Source organism: Euprymna scolopes, chromosome 11 (assembly GCF_053919585.1).
Source record: "Euprymna scolopes isolate OS-2025 chromosome 11, ASM5391958v1, whole genome shotgun sequence".
NCBI lineage: Eukaryota > Metazoa > Mollusca > Cephalopoda > Sepiida > Sepiolidae > Euprymna > Euprymna scolopes.
The window spans coordinates 117972019-117998044 of NC_136492.1; the positions used below are offsets into that span (position 1 = coordinate 117972019).

Sequence of the window (26026 nt, forward strand, 5' to 3'; positions counted from 1 at the left end):
AAATGTACAAAATGTATGAGGATTTCTTCTATTTTAACCCATTTTTGACCCTTTTAAAAAAACTATGTTAACCGGCTAAAGACCCATAGTGCCGAAGGAGATTGAGTTTGAGAATATGAAGACAGACAGGCAGACATATAGCTTTCAATAGATTAGATTTCTAAATGTCAGTACGGCCGGGGAGGTAGGAATCATAAATGAAATTCCAAAAGCAAACAGCCCTAGTAACGTTCAAGAGTAGAAAATATTTCAGCATTTATGGACCTCTGCAGTGAAGGGGGTAAGTTGTGTTCCTAGTCAAGTGAGTCGTAAATATTATGGGCAAGGTGTACAAGCACATTACTTTTATTAGAGTACATTCTTGTAAAATAATTACAGTGATAAAAAGAAACTGACGATGTAACAGGGAATGGGAATTTGTAGACAGTGTGCGATCTCTCATGTTATAGACTCTTTTCTTTTATCCTGCTTCAGAGAAATAGGCGTGTGAATGGTACACTAGCACCGAATTCGCAGAAATATCACACGCTGACTGGAATATATATTGTTTCGTAGATATCTCACTGCCGATGCTCTTCTCTACTTGTATAGGAGCCAATTACGTCCTCGGATGAAATACCGTTGCCTCATCTGGATAGGAGCTGCTCGTGGCATCTTATCCTGCCCTGATAGAGTTCAGAACCGACTTCATAATCTAGTATGTGATGCATTTTTATCTTCCTTGTAACCGCTTTTCTGTTTAGTTTCGTAATTTGTGCTTGTGTTTTAATTGTTTGCATGATTTCGTGAAGTTTGTTGTTAGGATGTTCATCCCAGAAAGTTTGCCATTTCTCAAAAATACGAAACTAAACAGAAAAGAATTCAAACTAACAAGAATAAAAAATAGGTTATACACACTTAATTCACTCATATCCTCTACAAAAAGAAAGCCAACCCATCTGTATACCTTGTCAAACACCACTCACAAAAACGCATACTAACTGAATGCACTGAACCCATTTCTACAAATAAAACAAAGATTAAAGAGCTATTCGATAAAAACCATCCCCCACAACATATTCTAATATCTTTTTAAAATTTGCCTTTATAAAAAGAATTTAAGCAGAACCCTTTATACAACAGCTCTCTGACCCCATAGACACTCGGCATAAAATAACCCAAAGGGTTAGCATGACGTAAAACCCAACAAATCAAACAACAAACAACCACTTGTAACCTCTTACTTACAAAAGAGCCGGTACCTGCTTGTCTCTGCTCTATCGTTATTTTCATGTCAAGTATTCGACTGAACTCAAATCTATTATCCTCCCTTTGTCAATACTTTACAAAAATACTCGTCTAGCCAAAATCATAAAATAAATTTCCTCCACTCTGCCTAAACTTAAACATGGATTCCCTGAACAAAGCACCTTTCCTGGAATTGTTTGCTAATAGAACTCGATTCCGCTAGTCTGCTATCCAGCTTACTACAATATTGCCGTCTTCAAGTCCAACGTAAACAATTTTTTTGAACTGTCTTCTTAAATAATCTAATTATACCAAAATTTCGCTCATTATTATTATGCGATTGCGCCAGTTACTACCGTACACACATTCACCCTTATCCTCGTGTGGCCTCAGGGCCTTGATTGGTGGTGACCTCTTTATGAATAAATACAAAATAAAAATCGGCGAGGTAAATCAAATAATACAATTTTCTTATACCTTCTATATTGATACACACACACACACACAATATATATATATATATATATATATATATATATATATATATATATATATGTATATATATACTATTAAAGCGTAGTACTTTCCCGATCCAATAATTCATACTTTAAATATATGTTTTGTTATGAATGTAATTCTGGCAGTTTACATTTATAAAGAAAATAAATGAAAATTTGACAGGTTTGTCATTAGTGTACGAAATGACGATGCATCCTTTAATTATAAAGTCAATTATAGATCAATATCATTCGGTTCAGCTTTAATTTATAACGGTAATATTAATCTCCATCAATTTAAAACATGTTTTATTTTTTTATCGGCTAATAAATTGTGTATACTTAGTGTAAAAGAGGTTGCTCAAGCTCTCTTTAAACGAATGTAAACTAAACACGGAATACTCTAAGAAAGAAAGTAATGGAGAATGCAGGCCACCAAAGGAAGGTCGTTCGTAAAGGCGCGGACCAATAGTATCACAGGCTGGCAGCTGTAGCGGTTGTTACCACTTAAAGCAATCCACGCCTCTTTCTCGAAGAATATCTAATAATCTTCACTGCTGCCTGTATCTAATACCAGCTCCTGTCGGCGAAGGTTCATTCGCTCACACACACAAATAAGATGTCGGTTCGCAGCAAACAAATTGATAGGAGACACGCATGCGCAGAGGCAGCTTCCTTGTTCCCCCTGCTCGCTTAACGTGAAAACTGCACACACACACGCGCACACAAATATATATCAGTGTGTGGGGGGGGGGCTTTTATTTAGATATTTATATTAAGCGATTGTATTAGGGACCCATATATTTGGTACTGAGAAAAATAAAGAAAAAATTCGCAGCATTAAAAAAAAAACTCTTACAAAATAAAATGAAGGATATTCATATGATTGACTTGAACCGTTGTTTTTATGGAAAATATTTCTAACCGTGTCTGTATGTATCAATGAAAATATTCTAATTAATTAAAGCAATATATGTAAAACATTCTCCTATTTTTTTGTTTGTTACATTTTTAACTTCAGTTCGCTTCAATTACCAATTTAGTCTAGACGACGATGTTTAAGACCCGTAATTTTTTGTATTGGATAAGCATTCGAATACTTATTAGTTTACATGATGACGATTCATATTAAACGGGTCGCAAGATCATTTAAAATAATATAAGGTTTACAGTATTATACAATCTATAATCCGAAATTATATAAAAATGTCATTCAATATATATATATATATATATATATATATATATATATATATATATATATATATATATATAAACTCATTGTGTTTGGCTGGCTGGCTGGCTGGCTGGCTGGCTCTGTATTTTCAAACAAACTCTTCAAAACATGACAGAACTTGGCGCAAGAGGCCTCAGTTGGATATTTTATGGGCCGTTCTTAGCCTATTAAAGCAATTAAAAATGGGTCAAAATTGAAAAAAAAATCGTTATACATTTTCTACATTCACCTTAGATTATTTTTTAGAAGTTCCTATGCGCGTCAGCTTGGTAACGCGATCAACTTTAAACGCTACAGTTTTGCTTTCGGTTTCGATTCAAACTGATGGCACCCAAATACTTTTTTCTTACTTTTGAAATCACAAATTTAAAATATATACGAAATCTGGACAAATAAAAATATCATATTTAAGCGTATTTTACAACCGGACACAACCGGGTGCCCCTGCTAGTATATATATATATATATATATATATATATATATATATATGTGTGTGTGTGTGTGTGTGTGTGGGTGGGTGTGTGTGTGTGTGTGTGTGTGTGTACTGCTGCTCTCTGTTTGATAGATAAGTTTTATTTATCACTATTGCTTATCAATCAAATAATTAATCTATGAGCATTTATTTATATATATATATATAACTACTTCATTTACTCACGCAAATTTAATATACGAAAGTATAGATGTATGCGTAAACTTTAAGTATTTGCTTCAAAAGTGCTCAATACGTAGGTAGAGCTAGTTAGTAATTTATAAAATATATATGGCGATTAAGCTACACTGAATATTCTACGTTTCATCCACTGTAGGATTCGTCAGGCTTATGCGCGAATTTTGTGGTTGCTTCTTGTTTTTATATATGTTGAGGATTAGGTACCGTCTCTGTTGGGTTTTACGTCATACTAACCCTTTGGGTTATTTTATGCGTATGTGTGTATAACTTACAGTAATAAAACGAAAATAAATAATAAAAAATAACAAATAAAAAGTAAAATTCATCACATTCAGTTTTTTCCCACTCCTTAGCAGACAAATTCATTCACACCAACTAAAATTATTAAAGAAATAAAAACCAAAATTAACTAAAACAAATTAATTAACTATCAATAAAAATGCTACAGAAAAAAAAAACTTTGTAAAAAATAATACTGATAACGATCATCGTCTTAAAGCGCTAGAGAAATGGCTGATAAATAATCAGTTGCCTGCCTAATACAAAATTCACCACCTAATCTAAAAAAATGCGCGGAAGATCGAGAAAATCAACAGAAAACAAGAGTAAAAAGATATTTGATCAGATTTGCTCGATAACGAGTTGTTGCCGCTATATATATATGTATATATATATATATATATGTATGTATATATATATATATGCATAAAGAGAGATATATATGTAATATATATAGAGATATATATATTTATATGCATATATAGAGATATATTTATATACATATATATATATAAATATATTTATATATGTAGAGAGAGGGATATATATATATATGTGTGTGTGTGTGTGTGTGTGTGTGTGTGTGTGTGTGTTGATGAATATGGATATGTGTGTAAAGGTCTATATATTTTTATTTTTGTCATTTATTTTACAGAGAAAACTGCCAGAATATGTAAATGGCTGTGGGTAAACCATCAATGCTAAAAATCTTTCAGGAAAAAGAACACCTGCTGAGAGAACTATTGGCAAAAAAAAAAAAAATAATGAAATGTTGTAATCGTCAAAATAAAGGAATAATAAATAAGGTATATGAGGGTCGTATTCTTAAGACTATCAAAAAATAATATCCCATCAAGTCGAGAAGGGTCATTCAACCACAATGGAGAAACCAAAAGAATATACAACTACGTTCATATTTATGTGATCGTGGACCAAGCGTGGGTCAATTGAAGTATGAGGGTAATCAAGAGTTCTGCGAATAAAATACAAAAGCATTACTCAAACAAATGCTGGGCTAGAGGCAAATACCATTATCAGTTTGTGCGTATTTTCTCTACTTTAACACATTAAACTAGATACGCAGTTCCGTTCACAAAACGATACAGTCACTCACTCACGCATCTGAATTTTTTCAAGGTCTTTCTGGGATTTTTAAATCAAAACAGTGCATATATATATATATATATATATATATATATATATATATATATATATATATTATATATACATATATAATATACATATATATAATATATATTATATATACATATATATGTTATATATATTATATATATGCATATATATATTATATATATATATTATATACATATATATATATATATTATAAATATATTATATACATGTATATATTATATATATTATATATATATATATTATATACATATAATATATATTATATATATATGTAATGTATACACATGTATGTTATATATACATATATATATATATATTATATATATTATATATACATATATATATTATATATATACACATATATAATATATATTATATATATATTATATATACATGTATATATATAATATATTTTATATATATATATATATAATTTTATTTTTAGTGCAATATTTTATAGAATCGAATAGTATTATCTTTGTGTTGCGGATCGTACACTATTCTGAGTATTATGATAAAGGTATCCGAACTATGATATCAAGTCTCATAAGTTAATTTTTATGTTTTCGATATTTCAACGACAGATAACAACTTTAGCTTAAGCATGAAGGAGCACACACCATGCATTTGGAAATTTACGAATCTGTTGACTTAGAACAAAGTCAATATGTTATTATGGATACGAAATATCGACACGCTATTTTTCTAAATAAATTAGAGAGCCTATTGCACAAAAATAACAGAGGAAACACACACACACACACACATACATATCTATTACGTTGGTGCAAAAATAATGTCGTTTTTTTAAGTGTAGGGCTTAATAAAATGGGTAAAGGCTTTCTTACGTTTTTTTTCCTTTTTGCAGCAACACAACCTCACAAAGATGCAAAGCCCAAATTAACCTCGATAAGCTTGTTTAAAAAAAATCTTGGTGGCTTTCCCCACTCCTCCACCTTTTATGCTGATGAGGAGCCGATATCCGGAAATATTTTAAATATTTCTCGATGCTTTTATTTCTATTTGTAAATATCGAATAAATAAAAGGATATCGTTTCTGAAACGACCGTACATGAAAAAATTGGATTTTGTTATGTTTTTCATTGTGTAAACTTGATAATTTCACAATTATTGATCTCTCACCTTTTCTATATATAACTCTACGTAACAATATTGAGCTACTGATAACTGCAATACTCCTTGCTCTTATAGATCTTGTCTATAACACACACACACACTCTCTTTGTCTATCTGTCTGTGGGTCCGTCTGTTTCTCTCTCCCTCCCTCTCTCTCCCTCTCTCTCTCTCTCTCTCTCTCTCTACATATATGTGTGTGTGTATGTGGGTGTGTGTGGGTGTACCTCTGTGTGTGTTTAGTATTAAAAATTACTGCCGATACAATATAGTATATAGATATGCTATTTTTCGCGCGGATAGTGTAGAAAGTAGGCATTTCTAGACCGTAATTTAGCATTTAATTTCTAGGCCAGCGGCAAATAACACAAGAATTGAAGGAAATAAGGTGTCTCAAACGTCCAAAACGACGGACATAAATCGTAAAGTGTTAGAGAGTTTTCAACGATAGAAAGTCGAAATGTTGAATTTGCGCTGAAGTTGACCCGTTTCTAATTCCCTAAAAATGTCTCAAGTTTTATTTCCTAAAGAATCTTTATAAATATACGCTGTTAAAAGATATCACAAATATTTGTATATTAAGAGAAACTGGTATTTGATGCTTACGCTATCATCGGTGTAAGAAGTGACAAATACTGCCAGGCAGGAAAGCCAAACCTAGACATGAAGCCGACATAGACAGTTTTACATATATAAACGCATGATATATATATATATATATATATATATATATATATATATATATATATATATATATATATATATAGTTTTACATGTCTTACATGTTTTTTACGCACATTTTATCTTTCTTTTAACATTATTGGATTTCATTACCGTTTCCTTGTACCTATTCGGAAATTATTCCACGGATTTCTACCTTTTGGAGTGCTCTGGGTCATCTTCCAAGTACGCGATTCCTTTGGAATTTACTTGTGTGAATGGAAATTTAACTAACTTTCTTGGATTCTTAATTTTTTGCATTTTACCGTCATGTTATACTTTACCCTTCACCAGACTATATTTCACATGAAATCACTTTTTTTTATTCACCCTATTCCCTTTGCTCCATTTTTTAGTATCAAGTAAGATCTATGATGTACTTGTAGTTTCATTAAATACTTTTGCAAGCAAAATCCGATCCCGCATTTTGCTAAATCCTACCCTCTGATGAGAAGGAAAGTATTTCTTCGAAACTCCGCGAATTAAGGACTATCCACTTATTTTGTGTTTCCTTTTTAAAATTAAATATGTTTTAACTCTTTTTCAAAGTGTTTTTAACATATTTTATTAACTATTAGTTCTTATATATATATATATATATATATATATATATATATATATATATATATATATATATATATATCATAATTTAGAAATTTAAAATTTGTGATTTTAAAAAGTTTAATTCCAAATATAAAAATGTTATTGTATGCAATCACTGGATTTGCTCACCAGTAGATTTATTGTATTTCATTATTCTGAATAGTTATATATATATATATATATATATATATATATATATATATATATATATATATATATATATATGAAGTGCCTTCAATAAAGTTCCGGAATTTTTTTCGTATGGGCACTTTGATTGATAGTACACACATGAAACTCTAGTCCTCTTAGAAGTAATACCTAATGAAAGTCCTCTTGTTGGAGCGTCACAGCCTCTTTCGTCTCCTCAATTGTCTCATAATGACATCCTCTTACGTTTTGGGGAGGGCATAGGGAATAACCCAAAGTATTAGGAAGCATGAGCTGAACTATAGATAGGTTGAGGCTTTGATGTCCATCTTGGTCAAGTAGTTTGTAACAAGGATTGAGTTATGGACAAATGCACATCCCTAGTGAAAATGCCACTGACCCGATTGAAGTGTCCTGGCTTCTTCCTACGAGATCTGTTCTTTAATATTCTTAAAACCTCAACAAAGTATTCCTTTTTTACTGTCTGTTCAATGGGATCCCAGTGAATTTAGATCATGTTTGTGCTTTTCAAAAAGCGGGTCATTATACGGTAGATTTGCTCTGTCTGGCTTTCCTGGGTCTGGGAGAGCCATCATGGTTCCACTAGTAACTCTGTTACTTGGTCGCCGGGTCATGGCAGTAGATCCGGCTTTTATCGCAGGTCACCGGCGCCTTAAGAACTGCGAAATCTTAATTGATCAGCTCGACTATCTTCTTACTGTTATGACAACCTCTTTCTTTCTGATCTTCTCCGAGCATGCCGAGGAGAAACTTCGCGCAAATCTTGCTCATCTTCAGTTTCTCATGAATAAGTGTGTGCACAGGACCTACTGACGTACAAACTGTGAACTGTATCTATCGACATACGACGGTCCTTAGCCATGAAATTCCTCATTTGGCCAATCGGTTGTGATGTGCTGACTGCCTTACTCCTCTCACATCTCTTATTATCCCTCATAGACTTTCTACTTTCCTTGAATCTCTTATGCCACTCAAGAACTGATGTTTGATTCACGAAAAATGATTCAAAAGCAGTCGGAAGCGTTCCATAAGTTTTTTTTTTGGCATTTTCCAAGTTTAAAACATAATTGTATTGCCTTCGTCCAGATTGCATTTTGGAAATTCAGCAACTGTTTTAGTAAGGTGTATTCCAATTCCTGTCGAAGCTGTTCATTTAACCCGAAATCATAAAAATTAGTCAGTCATTTCATATGATGTATAGCAATAACAAACGTAATACTTAATAAAGCTATACGACAATTTTAAATGCCTGTACAAAAAAGTCTGGAAACTTAAGGCGCCTTGTATATAGATCTTGACATTTAAAAATAAATGTTTAAATTTCAACGATATTTCTCGTGGTTAAATTTCGCTGTGTGGTTTGTTTCTTGCTAATAGAGTCAGAGATGGCTTCGTGACAGGTTCGAATCTCCCGACATGCGGTAATCGTGACACCCTGCACTGATGATCCATGAAAAGGTGAGACTCTAGTGTTTGTAGCTATTTAGAAGTATTATAGTAATCATTATATACATATATATATATATATGTGTGTGTGTGTGTGTGTGTGTGTCTGTGTCTGTCTCTGTCTCTGTCTCTGTCTCTGTGTCTTAAAGTATGAATCGAAAGATAAGTCAGTCCATATTTCTCTCTTCGTCAGTTTTAGATATATACTCTGTTATATGTGTATATATCTCTCTGTATATGTGTGTGTGTGTGTGTGTGTGTGTGTGTGTGTGTGTGTCTATACACGCACATGCATGTACAGATATATACCAGAAGTATTTGGCTATGTATTGCTATATTTATATGAGGTTTTATTGCAATAGGATTTTTACACAAACGTCTCCTTTCTTTTCTTTTGTGTGTGTAGATATCCAATTTTTACGCATAGAGAGGGGGAAGATTTACACAAACTTACACGTTGACAGACACACGGCAAACACACATCATATATGTATACATACATGTATGTGTGTATGTGTGTGTGTGATTATTAGATTGAAAAGAGTCCCCAGTCGCTCACTCAAAATACGCACTTTATTAGATTAGGATAAGAAACTGACATCGTTTCGCAATTTAATTGTCAGGCGACCTTTCCATTGAAATGTCTGCTCCAACGCCGGGTTATTTCCCTTTTTCCCCGGACCGAATTCCAACACTCTCCCTGGGCCAATCGCGTTCGTTCCCACGCCATCGCTCCACTCGTCAATTCTGACTGGCCGCTGGACACTTCGGCCATCTTCGTACAGTGTTTGGGCGATACGCGAGGGAGGCGGTTGGAATACGCTTGCTTTCATTTTGCTTTTGTCCACCAATGCCAAAATCTTTATCACCATCACACCACAACACCACCGCCTCTGAATGGACACGCGTACATACTCTTGTACATCCACACTTACCTGCATAATGCTTTATAGGTTTTAGTGAAAACAGATAACTATTTGTCTCGATATATATATATATATATATATATATATATATATATATATATATATATAACTACTTCATTTACCCACATAAAATTAATATACGAGAGTATGAATTTATGCGTAAACTTTTAGTATTTTCTTCAAAAGTGCCCAATACGTAGGTGGAGCTAATTAGTAAGTTATAAAATATATATGGTGATTAAGCTACACTGAATATTCCGCGTTTCATCCACGGTTTATGCGCATATATATATATATATATATATATATATATATATATATATATATATATACGAGGTGTATATGTATATAAATATTTATACATATGTCTGTATGTGTGTATACATATATATATATATATATGTATATGTATACGGATAGACATAGACATAGACATATATATATATATATATATATAAATTTATCTCTGTGTATATACATATACATATACATATATATATATACATATATATATAAATGTATGTATATATATATGTGTGTGTGTGTGCATGTAAAGAAATATGTACATTTTAAGATTATGAGAATAGAAAAGAAAAATTTTAATTATTATACATTCAAGAACGTTTCACCTTCATTCCAAGACTTCTTCGAAACGATTGATTTGAAGAAAAAAAGGAAAATTGCAAGATTTGAAAATAATGAGTATAGTTTCTGATGGAAATTTGTATTTTTCTTTTTTCAAACGAAATATCACTTTTAGATCACAGGGAAGATTAAATAATTATGAAAGACAACAATTCCCTGAATTGGCTTGAACATGATCATTGTTTTTTTCTAAACAAACTAGAAATCATTTAAGTAGTTTTTTTAAATAATCTCGACAAAGTCTCCCTCAATCATCACTAATGGTAAAGAGATTAAACAACACAAAGGTTTACAATTCATCTTTTTTTTAATCAAAAAACCTATATTAAAAAGAAGAGAATTTCAATGTAGATTCAGGTTATATTACAGAAAAATATTATTGATAATAAACTTAGCAATTAATAAATAAAAAGCAATCCGCTCATTCCATTCTAAATTCCAATGATTATAGTCCGACGAAAAGCATGCTGTTCGCGTCAGAATCGTACCATATCTTTTGATATTACACCGTTATCTATGGTTTGAAAACATAATTAATTCTATTACACACAGACCATACACATCTAAAAGTATAATAGCTTCGGTTTAATTCATGAAATAACAATACATATATAACAAATATTTTCAAATATTGTATTTATGTGATATATTTCAATCGATAATTCCTGCGAAATCTTGATATAATGACGCAACAGTAGTGAGTATGTATGTATGTATGTGTATATGTATGTATATATCTATCTATATATATATATATGTTTCTATTTACCTATATATATATGTGTGTGTGTGTGTAGTAAGTTATAAAAATATATATGACAGTTTTTTATAACTTACTACCAAGCTCTACCTAAGTATTGAGCACTGTTGAAGTAAATACTTAAAGTTTACGCATAAAAGTATACATTTGTATATCAGTCTATGTGATTAAATTAGGTAGTAATATATATATATGTATATATATGTATATATATACATATATATAAAATATTTCCACAGAAATATATATATATATATATAAATATATATATATGTATATATATATATTTCTGTGAGAATTTTTTTATTCACATATATTTCCTTTTCATATATACCAAGCCTTATTTAAGTAGTCCAATGTAATTACAGAGTATATAATGAATCAATCACAAATGTGTATATTCCAAATTTCATGATGCTGACGAACTTACAATTTATTCCTTTAATTCAGGTTACACTTACAATGCTTGACAGTATCTGTTTCATAGCACAAAATCAATCAATTAATTATTAATTATCAATCAGTTAATCTATATTGGCCTTAATTCATCAGAAGAAATAGCTTCAATCAATCCACCATATTAAATGCTTTTGAATATGATTAAAAAATCCAAAAAATGTAAGAGAAGCTGTAAATACCTTATATTTTTTCACTCATTACGCCATCAGATATTTGAAGCTTCTCTTGACATTTTCAGATTTTTAGCCCTGTTCAAACGCATTTTAATTCATTCTGGTGGATTGCTTGTTGCAACTCCTTCTCATGAGTTAAGGGCAAAATAGATTCACTGATTGATATAATAATTAAGTGATTGATTTTGTGCTACGAAACAGATACTCTCAAGAATTGTAAATTTCAACTGAATTAAAAGAATAAGTTGTAAGATGGTCAAAAGCATGGATTTGGAATATATATTTTGTCATTCATTATATATATATATATATACATACATACATACACACACACACACATATATATATATATATATATATATATATATATATATATAAAATGGGTTAAGAAATTCCCAGGAGAGAAAGATGTATAGTTAAATAAAAAATTAAATTAAAGAAAAAGATAAATAAAAACACAAGCAGAAAGAGAGAGAGAGAGAGAGAGAGAGAGAGAGAGAGAGACATAAGACAGCAGTGGCCACAGCCCAATAAAACAGTGATAAAAATTGAACATTCCAATGAAATGTACATTCACTTACACGTTTTCATCTCTTGGAAACATTTCAAATGAACTACGAAAATGCTGTTTTTACATCTCTAACACATCTTGAATATATTCTAAGCATTTTAAATAATTTCTGAAAAGGACGCTTCACAGAACATCTGAAACGCGTTAACAACGATTTCAATGATAAAAAACATTGTTACAATGATCTAAACATAATTTTCAATGAAAAACCAAGACACGGAATAATTAATAAAATAATGTTAAAAAATTACACATTGTTGGTGACCACACCCTTATATATATATATATATATATATATATATATATATATATATATATATATATATATATATATATAGCGAGAGAGAGGGGGAGATACAATTATATAAAATGAGCTTCGTTTGTGTGTGAGTCGTTCCTAATTGACTTGAAAACGGCTAGGTCGATTTCACACGAGGGTATTTGATGTAACTGGGAATGTTCTCATGTAGGTATTATATCAGAATATGTATGAAATCTATAAAAGAATACATCAGATTAAAGATGGGCGTCCTAGTTTGACCATTTTATACAACCTAACATCGCAAGCGCATTTGAAAAGTTTTGTCACGACATAAGCAGAAAGGTCTAGCCTAAAATATAAGCTGTATATTCTTTTATAAGACAGAACCGTGTTCGAAATAAATGTTTCTTTTCAAAGTCATTACACATGACACATTGACAGTTGTACGTTTAACTTTAATTCAAGTGATTATATAAAACTAATTTAATAAATTGTGCTGCAGCTGAAAATAATGTTTCTGTTTAGAACACAATCAAGCAATGACACTTAACTCTGGCATGTTAAACTTTAATTCAAGCCATTATAAATAAAAATAATGTTATTAAATAAACAATAGGTTCCTTATGGTACCATCTAAACTAAAATGTATTATGGATTAATCACTGTGGGAAGTATGTGTATCTTTCTCCTGTTGCATTGTAGCGGACCCCTGATGAAAGCAGACAATCGATTTGATTAAAAATTGGGTGATTTCATCGATTTCGATGACAATAATAGCATAGGATATTGGAACATTGGTTAATCCTGATTCAGTCTTGGACAACAACGTCGGGTCTCCCTCCTAGTATATATATATATATATATATATATATATATATATATATATATATATATATACGAGGGGTGTGCAATAAGTGATGCCCCTGACCCACTTCCTATAGAAGTAGAGCAACGAAACTTGGCACATTTATTAGCCTTTCTCTACATAGGAAGCACCCAGAGATATGCATTTCTCCCATTGTTTGATGCAGCTCTGGAGACCGTTTTTGTAGAACACCCCAGGTTGGTCCTCCAACCGCGACGTGACTTCAGAAATCATTGCACATGTAAAATTTCAGCGAGATCAGACAACTGGAAATGGATCAGGGGCATTACTTATTGGACGCTCCTGTATATATAGATATATAGATATATAGATGTTATTTGTTTTTGTTTTTGCGATACGTTTGACCGAATTCAATTATTTACGAAAATGCATTTTTACGTTTATGCGAGTTCGGAATAATTTTCCCTTTAACCAATTTGGTACCCTCACATGGGGAGCGGTATATATATTATATTTTAAAAATTATATTTTATATATATATATATATATATATATATATATATATATATATATATATATATATATATATATATATATATAAGATGAACTCTTCGCGTCGCTTTCGACGTATAAGATTCCGCCACAACAACTAAGTTGCTCGGAAATCCACACAGATGATTTGTACATAGTGGTGAAGGCTTTGTGTAGAACCAATCAACGTTTTGGTATTACTGCTAACCTTTCGTCGGTGCAGATGCCTGCCACAGGACAGAGTATATTGGGAAAAAAGTTAATAAAGTTATTACTATTAAATTCCGTTTAATATTAATAGGACAACAAGTAACATATCAGTGGATTAAGTGGGGTTAGGACGCATTGAGTTACAAAGTTATAATATATGTTAATCTAATGTTCCACCTCTCTCTCCCTCTCTCTCTCTCTCTCTCTCTCTATATATATATATATATATATATATATATATAGCAAATTATGACAATTTATCGTAATTGACAAACACAGAATAATCCGCATTGCATGCTCTTAAGAATGTATCAGTCTAAACTGCATGTATATATATTTAGAGAGATAGATAGATAGATAGATTGATAGATATATCCATACATCTATATATCTATATCTATATCTATATATATATATATATATACATATATATATATATATATGTGTGTATATATATACATAAACTTAAAAGGTAAAAATTGAGTTAACAAGCCTATTGTTTCTGTAAATTTAAGCGAATATATATAATAGTATTTTATGGTAAATATAATGAATGAAATAAAAATACTGAATACCATCAAAAAAAGAAATATAGCTTCACATAGATCACAGTTATATATTTTACATGAATTAATTTTCACCTCGACCTCGATACTTAAATTAGAACATGTAAATATGTTCTTAATTCTTGAAATATTAAAGAAGTGTGTTCATCTACTCAGAGAAAAGATATTAGAACATTAATATTATGGTGAATTATCTGAATTTGCTGTAACTAGCATAAATGAAAACTGCATTATATGAAAACTACATTATATGAAAACTTGTCATAAAGGCAACAGAAAAAGGGTTCATGAAATGAGAAAAATGGAAAAAGAAAAATCATATAAAAAATGAGACATTATAACTTCAGACGAATGGGTATAAAATGGTTAGGTATTTTCTGTACGAAACGATTATAAATGTCAATGTTCTCATAAGAAATATTCGGATTTATAATGTTGATAAATAGATCCGATTTAAAAATCCAAAATATTTGTAATCCAAAGTTACAGAATGATACCGTTAGCAAGCAGTCGAGGAAGAAAGATTATTTCGAATTATTAAAGATGTTTTTGTTTTCTGTTCACTTATGGATAGTGGAACCGGTGTAATAAATGTTCCATGACCGTGTAAAAGTTAAGTAATGACAGAAAATTTATTTTAAAAATGCAATCGAAGTGGCAGACAACAAAATTAAATGTTGTAGAGATTTAGGTGAACAGGTGTCTTTTTGTTGGATATCAATGTAGGTAGTCTTAGGAGCATATTTACTAAGGATTTAAGGCGGAGTAGTTCGTACTAAACACAAGGTGATCGAAACATACTCATAACAGTGTAGCAACATATTACTGTTTGTGTAAGAACAAATAAAAAGTATATATTGCTCTACTCCGGTATTGTGTTCTCTTGTATTAACCTCGTTTTACTTCATTCGTTACTTACCTCTGGGAAATCGCAACCTCGAATCATATCTATCTATCTATATATATATATCTATCTATCTTATCTCTCTCTCTCTATATATATATATATATATATATATATATATATAAATTATAAAATTATTCTCTCTATATATATATGTATATATAAATTATAAAATTATTCCCAACTCGCATGTAGGTAAAATGCACTTTCGCAAATAATTGGATTCATTGAAAACGTATCACAAACAAATAACATCTCTCTCTCTCTCTCTCTCTCTCTCTATATATATATATATATATATATATATAGAGAGAGAGAGAGAGAGAGAGAGAGAGAGATGTTATTTGTTTGTGATACGTTTTCAATGAATCCAATTATTTGCGAAAGTGCATTTTACCTACATGCGAGTTGGGAATAATTTTCCCTTTAACCAATTTGGTACCCCCACATGAAGAGCGGTATATATATATATATATATATATATATATATATATATATATATATATATATATATATATTGTTTTTAAAATATAATTATCCACTGACACGTGTTTCGTCGTCTTCGACTCATCAGGGTGGTGGAATCTAGCGGGATTCCAAATCGGGACCGCACGGTAATGGGCCTGAACTTTTTATCCGCTGATCTATCTCGCCGACTGTTAGCTTTGAATGAATTCAATTAATTACGGATGTGAATTTTACCTAAATGCGAGTTGGGATAATTTCCCCTCTAACCAATTTGGTACCCCCATATATATTTATATATGTACAGCTCTAAAGAAAACAACATTACACATTTATTTTAAATCTTTTATTGAAAAAAAACAATTCAGATGTAGCAGAGATTACACTTAATCTATGTAACCGTCTTCACCCTCAATCACCATCGCGATACAAAACCGGAACTGGAAGCTAAAATTTTTCATAAGAGCTGACGAGCTCTCAACAAATACTCGGCGGATGGTAACGTCAGCTGGTCTTGGTGTTGTGAGAGGTCATGTTGGTGATGTCCTCAGAAAGTTGTGCTTTCAAGTGTTAATTGTCCTAATTGGCATTTTCTGGGTGTTGGCCATAGTCTTGTTTTCATAACTTGGATCGGTAGAGAGAGTGAGTGAGTCGTACAACAATGCATATAATCATTCTCAGCTCGCAGATAAACATGTTATATTTTATTACTTTATTGACTTCTCACTAAATGAAAATTGGATAGACGTATATAAATTTTACATTAGACATTCGTTTTCATTTGTTTTTATACTCCTATGTTCATATACGTTTATACGAGTTATCGTTTTTTGTGAGTGAGTGTATGTTTAAGCGTGGGATTACGTAAATGTGTGCGTTCAGAAGAACTTGGATCAATATACTTACATGTAAAATGCAGACTTATTTATAAACATACATTAAGAAATATAATTTCTAAAACTGATAATAAATGCCTGTTAGTTTGGTGTGATTATTATACTCACGCACACACACACACATACATACACATATATATATATACTTAAATGTATGTACTTATATATGTGTACGTTAATTTCTACATACATGTATTTCTTACGTATATTCATAAGCATATGAACAGGTATGTATCAGTGTGTGTGAAACATATGTATTGGACGATATGCATATAAAGTTGTGTGTACATAGAATAGAGTATCAAAACTTCTATCATTATATCGTATTTCGAAATTTTTATCAGTACAACTTTCTTTTATATATATATATATATATATATATATATATATATATATATATATATATATATATGTATATATAAACACATATATATATACCCATACACATATATATACACATATATATACCCACACACATATATATACACACACACGCACACACATATATATATGTATTTTTGTAAATGATAATGTCCACATCTCGCTGAATATCTCAGTTCCTCACTTTCTTCCTGTCTCTCAGTATATCCCATTACTCTCTCCCTCTTCCTATATATATATATATATATATATATATATATATATATGTATGTATATTCATCCACATACAGTACTGTTTCGCTGTTTCATATATATATACTGTGTGTGTGCTCATTTTCGTGTTGCGTATAACTATGTGCATTTTAAACAAACGGTAGGCAGGTTTTCTTAGACAGATACACAAAATCGTCCTTCTCCGCAAAAATGAAGGCGCACGTGCGTACACAGCCGTCTACAGATCGATGTCTGGCGTTGATAGATTGACTATTGATTAGATGTTTTACGAGGTGAACAATGAATAGTGTCGGTGGGTGACATGGGGCGTTTGTGGTAGTTTGCGGGCTGAGGCACAGCAGAACCGACAATGAGAGACGGTTCTGTATGAGAAACCGCTGGGGCGAAAGAAGCGAAACTCTCTGACAAAAGACGAAACGGACATGGGCTAGGTGTGGGGACTATGTGGGTTGCTCGTAATAGGGCGGGGATTCGTGGGTGTTCGGACGGTGCGAAGATGGTGTAGGGTTGTGAATTGGGCATGGCCTGGGCCTGGGCTTGGGTTGGAATATCAGTTTATGGGCGCACGAGGCTCACAACTTCTTACTCTTTCGAAGGCATTCACCTTACTGTCCGCCTTGCCCGCGTTTCATAGCCCCAAACACTCGGCCCGACGCCATCTAGGTCGATAGATTTATCTCACCCCGACCTTCAAACGCCCCAGGATATAGCATTGGTGTTGGAGTCGGTTGAGGTGTAGTATGTAGGGGGAAGGTCTCGTGAGGAAACTAACTTTTGGGGAAGGACTATGATGTGGAATAATTTGGAAATATAAAAATGCTTATAAAGACACAATATTGGTAAAAAGGAAACATATACTCCCCTACAAAGGAACCGCATTCGCTAGTTGAACCTCTGGTATTTTCTTACTCTGGTAGGCGTCTAGAACTAGTAATAATGATTCAAAATATTTGCATTATGCATGTTTTCTATAGGTTTGGAAAGTGTTGATGACAGTATATATATATATATATATATATATATATATATATATATATATATATATATATAATTTGATTAGTTGAAAATATTACACCCCGTAAATATTACTCTTTGAAAACACTTTTTTTTAGAATTACTCGTTTTGAATTTGTCATGTTTTTTTCTCAATGAGACTAATATTCACTCACCGGCTTCTGGTATCCATTTCAGAATAAATTTTTAAAAAAATAATAAATTCTTAATTTTTTTAAGAATTAAATTTGATAATATCGTTGAAGATGAACTTTAAATTGTTACGCGATAATGTGACCAAACAATTTATCAGACCAGGCCCCGTCAGATTTGCTCCGTAGGCGAATAATGATTGAAATGGAAGAATCTCTTCGGCACTATAATCTGTCCTATGACATCACGACTCACGACCTATGAGTGGTCCCGTTTTCAATGAACAGTAACTATCTACATGGGGTTGTAGTCAGCGAATCTGTGCCCTTGCTTACAGTGAATATTCAGATTTGTTTATAACCTTTTTTTATAGTTATTTATTTGTGTTCGATTATTTTTCCTTTTATCGTGATTAAACGTGAGCAGTGTATTTATGTAAATTGATATGTGTAATATAGTGCTTAAAATATTAAACGTACGTTACTATTATTTCCTTGTTTCTGTTAAGTATTATTGGTATCTTTATAAATTGTGCTCCACAGATAATAGTCCTTAGGATTATAATCAGACAGGTAGGGAGATGATGTTAAGACGAGTGTAGGTATACACGTTCGCTCACAGGCAATTCTGCTTTTTCCCGGGCGTGTAATACGGATTTTTTTTCTGCACTCAGACGGTTGGCTTTCCCGCACTTAACAACAGAGAATAGCAACACATTATCGTCTGTATTGTATTATTCCCGTTTTAAAAACATGGTTAGCATAACATGGATTTTACTGGATACGCACACCAAAGTATTACAATTTTAAAGAACTTGGTCTTCATTATACGCAGGAGTGCATGTGGAATATAAACGAGCCACTTCTTTTTCTACGCGATGCACCATTATTCTTGCGAATAACCAAACCATCTCCGGTGCGAGTGCGTTATCGAATTTGATGGAGAGTATTTTAGCTTCCTATGATGCGTAGCGAACCATCGTTCAGCGTTTTCTTCACCAGCCTTACCTGTTTCTTTCCGCACAATCGTTTGCATCTTCTTCAGCAAATTTTGTTCACCAACAAAACCAAAACGCCTACCATAATATTTTCTGATTCGACATACTCGTTACAATACAACAGTTAAAATATCACAGTTTTAAATTCGAGCACTGACTCTGCGGCTAAGCTTCTCAAATTTGAAACCTAGTTCAAATCATCGTGATGTACGTCAATCTCATCCAATATTTCGGGACTTTCAAGCAATCCATGATTCCCATAATTCAACACGAACAACAGTACATGGAAACAGGTAGCATTTACACTTTACCGTTCCTAAATACTTTAAATATTTCTACATTTACTGAATACTATAAGTTTAAAATATTTTTGAACACTAGTATATATATATATACTCGTATATATATATATATATATATATATATATATATATATATATATATACATACATATATATATATATATATATATATATATATATATATATATATATAAATTGCTGTGCGACGACAAAACAGCTATCTATTGATTAATATGGACTCCCACAAACACTTATATTTAAACCAGCGGATCTACCCTGCATTACCCAAGATTGTATGAAAGAAAGAGACAATTAAGTTACGTTTGAACATACCTACTATTCTTAAAATATTAAGCAATTTTCTTATGAGTGCCTATCACTTTCTACCCTCAGCAAAGCTATAGAGATTTTCTTATATAAAATTATAACAATATACACGCCTACTCTTTTAAAGAAATTGAACATTTCTAGTTGCGTTATACTAATTGCCACACATTATACTTCATTAATATCATATGGTTCTTATAAATCACCGAGCAGATTATCGGATATAAAATAGCTTACAAAATACAGTAATGTTGATTTGTTTTTCTGGGCAATACGAGCATTAAACATACATGCTCTATCTAATAAATTAAGCATTTTGAATTAACTAATGTATAGTCGGATATGAGACTGAATTTCTACACGTATTGATTTTAATCAGTATCGTGTAATTTGTCTGGTGTTCAACATAACAAATGAAATTAGTTTTCTATGCAACAACTGCATGTAAGTGGTCTATCTAGGATAATGTGCACTCTTCTATTATTATATACCACTTAAAAGATATGATAATGCATTGTTATTATTATTAGTAGTAGTGGTAGGAGGAGGAGGAGGGCGAGGACGACGACGACGACGAGCAGTATTTACAGACTAGAAGAAATCAGACAAGCCATCCTCAACCATTGCTCTTTGAGAAAAACAAACTTGTGATTTTCCCTGGAGTCTCAGTGACAACAAGTCTCCCCAGACATCAGTACTCTGCACCTCTTTCGATAACCTTTTCTCGTTGGTGGTGACAATTGGTTTTTACATGTATTTGGGTGGCAATAAGCCTCCCAAACATCCCAGTCCTCTTCACACTCAACGAGCGGAGGTCTGGCTGATGCTTCCTCTCCTAGGTCTTTCCATCCTCCGTGATCCTCATTATTTGCTGTTGAGATATTAAAACTCACAGCAAAAAGAGTGCCGTATCTTGCAATTCTACAGTTTCAGTTTTCATGATTATTTGCTGTTTCCCTTTGTGTTTTGCATCTGTGTCCAGTTTGTGTGTAGTTTATGTGTGGTGTTAGTCTCCACATTCAGGGGTTTTCCTTTATATTTCTGCAGTTTCCTTATTGAAATTCGGTGTATCTTCTCGGCTATCCCTCTGATTCCAATCTCTCCCATTTAAAAAAAAAAGTTTTTCTGTATCGTTTCTAGCGCCCTTACTATTAGTGGTGTTACATTTACTTTTTTTCATTTTCCAGAACCTTTTGAGCTCTCTAGCCAGTTTCGCGTATTTACTCAGTTTCTCAGTCGCCTTGATTTTCATTATGTGTCTACTGGAACGGCAAAATCTACAATCTGGCAGGACTTTGCCTTCTTTTTAACTATTATGACATCCAGCCTTCTTGCTTTAATGGGTTGTCTGTTTGTATATCAATGTCGCATAGGATCTTGTGACTTTTATGTTGCCGGTTTGTTATTTTACCAATTATCCGTGTGTTCAAGATGTAATTGTTTGCATACTTGCAAATGTATTGCCTTCCCTACTTGATCTTGTCTATTTTTATGTTCTTTTTGAGCTAGTTTGCTGCATTCACTTATTATGTGGTATATTGTTTCGTCTCTTTGAGTTTGCCCTGCTGTTTTATTGTGTCTTGTCGATCCTTGCTTTGATGTAGGGAGGTGATTCTAATTGCGTTATCTTATGCAGTTGTTATTAGTGATTCATTTTCCTTTGTTAGGTTTCATTTTTGTAGCCATTTCCAAGTGTTTTCGTTCATGTAACTGTTTCTCTTCCCATTGTTCTTTCCTCGTCATATTCCTCGTCTCTTTTTCTTTCTTGTTTGTTTATTCTGTGTCTCTTGCTGCAATAATATTTCTCGGTCTTCTGCATTATGTATATTTCTTATTCTGTATTTCGTGTTATTTACACAGTGTTTTATACAAAGCAGCCCTCTTCCTCTGCTTTTCCTTTTCACATATAATCGGTCAGTATCATCCTTCGATTGTAGAGCACTGTGCATTGTCGTGAATTTTCTGACTTCTCGTCGAGATTCCTTAGTTCTTCTTTAGTCCAGCTTATAAACGGTCGAGAATATCTTATTATGACACGGCCCACGTGTGTTTCATTACGTTTCGACTATATAGTTTAGTTTCTTCTTCTGAGGTGTTCCTTTCTTAATTTCTCTTTCATTTCCGTTGCTTTGATGGCGACTGCTTCCAGCGCTCCCAAATATTTGTAGCTAACATGTTCACCTACCGCCCTCTTTTCTGTTTGATTGGGTAGTACCTTTACTTCTGTTGCTTCTCGTTTTCCCCTCCTCATGGTCAGTGTTTATTATCTATATACTAATACGATAGCGTGTGTGTGTTTTTGTGTGTCACGTTTACATCCGGATCGTTTGTTATGAAACATTAAAACAAAACAAAAAATGGTGTCGCTGTTGAGGCAAAGCTAATAAAAATGATTTGTTCTTCTTGACCTTTTGGCCAAGATCAAAGTATAGTATCTGTTCTTCAGCTGCTACATTTCAATTTCTCTCTCAGTGAAGGAGAAATCCTTTACAACTAAGACAATTTTTGTCCCTTTTCTTCACGTTAAAAAACGACCCTGGTGTCTAAATCTGTCCCGTGGGGAGACATTGTAAATTGGTACTATATTTAATGTAACAAAGTTTTAATATTACAAAAATAACTGGAGAAAGTAATTTCTGATTTAATTACAAAATGTCTTGGAAATTTTCCTTCTGATTAATTATAAGATGTACTAGAAATGTCTCTTCTGATTTATTATGCCCTGAAAATTTCCCTTCTGATTATTTTTTTTGTTTACTTGCCTCCCAATAAGGGCAGAGTTGGACATAAGGTAGGTTAAAAATTTGGGGGGAAACCAGCTCCCCAAAAGGGGCACTCTGGTCAGTAACAAAAATAAAAAGTGTATCAGTAATGAAGGATTTCTCCTACATTAACCAAGAGCAAAAAAGGGAGGATTTAAGTCACTGGAATTCATGATGAAGCAATGGTTGCCGAATCACTATCAGTGATAATGTTTTAATGTAATAATTTCGAAAAGCTGCTGAAACAGTTTATGATTTAAATATCACCTTATTTCAAGTATATTTTAAACAGTGGAGTGAGGATATGAAGCCAGTCCCGGAAATGACTTAAACCGTTTACGATTTAAACATTGTTTTATTTCATGCATATTTTTAACAGTAGTGTGGGGGATATGAAATTAGTCCCAGAAATGGCTGAAACCGTTTACGCATTAAACATCACTTTATTTAATGTATATTTTTAACAGTAAGGTGGAGGATATGAAGTCGGTCCCGGAAATGGCTGCAACTATTTACGTTTTAGACATTACTTTATTTAATGTGTATTTTTAACAGCGGCGTGCCGGACATTAAGTCAGTCCCGGGTATGAATGAGATAAGTGCAAATATAGACTAGCAGTAACGTCGCCGAGTATTGAATGAGATAGGTGGAAAGCATATAGTAGCAGTGTTGCCCGGGATCGAATAAGATTGGTGAAAGATATATACTAGCATAATATGCGACGTCACCCGGGATTGGATAAGACAAGTGGAACATACATACTATGAAAGTACCTGGAATTGATTTATGTGTCTGTAATGAAGATGTTCCAGAAAATATATTAAAATTCTTATATTAGTAAGAGGGGGCATAATGTGGGGGTTTAATTATAAAAAATGATTCACGAATTTAGTAACATATCCAAGAATTATGAAAACTGATTAAGTGTGAGTTATTTGATTGGTGTGTTTGTAATGAAATAATCAGCCCAGGAAATATATTAAAGTTATTATGTTATTAAGAGAGGGCGATAAGGTGTGTTTAAAATATGAAAAATTATTGTCGAAATTAGTAACATTTCCAAGAATTACGCAAAATGATGAAATGTGAGTTAATTAATTGGGGTGCTTATAATAAAATAATCAGCGCAAACAATATATCAAAGTTATTATGTTAGTAAGAGAGGGCGATAAGGATTGTTTAAATCATGAAAAATGATTGTCGACATTATGAACATATCCAAGAATTATGAAAAATGATATGTGATTTAATGCATAAGTGTGCTTGCAATGAAATAATCGGACCAGACAATATATCAAAGTCATTATTTTAGTAAAGTGGGCGATGATGTGGGTTAAAATGATGACAAATGTTTGTCGACATTACTAACATATCCAATAATTATGATGAAATGTGAGTTAATTGATTGGTGTGTTTGGAATGAAATAATCATCCCAGATAATGTATCAAAGTTATGATTTTAGTAGTGGGAAGTTAAGATTGTGGATTAAACATATAAAAAGTGATTGTCGAAATTAGTAACATATCCGAGAATTATAAAAAATGATGAAATGTGAGTTAATAGATAGGTGTGATTTTTATAAAATAATCAGCCCAGACAATATATCAAAGTTATTTTTAGTAAAAGAGGGCAATAACGATGGTTTAAATTATAAAAAAAACTATTCTCGAAATTAGTAACACATCCAAGACTTACGATAAATAATGAAATGTGAGTTAATTAATTGGTATGTTTATAATAAAATAATCAGCTTAGACAATATATCAAAGTTATATTAGTAAGAGAGGGCGATAAGAATTGTTTAAATTATGAAAAAATGATTGTTTGAATTAGTAACATATCCAAGAATTATGAAAAATGATAATATATGATAAAATGTATTAGTGCGTTTGCAATGAAATAATCAGACTAGACAATATATCAAAGTTATTTTAGTAAGGGGGCGTTGATATCGGTTAAAATGATTAAAAAAGATTGTCAAAATTAGTAACATGTCAAAGAATTATGAAAATGATGACATATGAGTTAATTGATTGGTGTGTAATAATGAAAAATGCAGCCCAGATCATATATATCAAGGTTATTATTTTATAAGGGGGTAAGCTATAAGGTGTGTTTAACTAATAAAAAATGACTGTCGAGATTGATAACATGTCTAAGAATTATGAAAAAAGATGAAATGTAGGTTACTTGGTTGGTGTTTTTGTAATGAAATAATCTGCCTAGACAATATACCAAAGTTATTATTTTAGTAAGGTGTACGATATGGTCGGTTTGAATAATGAAAAATTATTATCGAAATCAGTACCATATCCAAGAATTATTAAAAATTATGAAATGTGAGTTTATTGATAGTTGTGTTTTTTATGAAATAATGAGCCCATGAATTATATCAATTTTATTTTATTTTAGTAAGAGGAGAGACGATAATGTAGGTTAAAATTATGATAAATTATTGTCGAAGATAGTAGCATATTCAATAATTATGAAAAAAGGTGAAATGTGAGTTAATTGACCGGTGTGTATGTAATGAAATAATCA

At 31.9% G+C, this 26026-nt stretch overlaps 1 long non-coding RNA gene and 1 pseudogene across 1 annotated transcript in view; one reads left to right on the top strand and one right to left on the bottom strand.

The window, feature by feature from the left end:
- The window catches only part of LOC145288083 (uncharacterized), a 531533-nt gene that overhangs the window by 164653 nt on the left and 340854 nt on the right, over nucleotides 1-26026 (bottom strand). The gene's annotated exons all lie outside the window — the stretch shown is intronic.
- Nucleotides 23117-23327, top strand: LOC145288473 (U2 spliceosomal RNA; annotated as a pseudogene).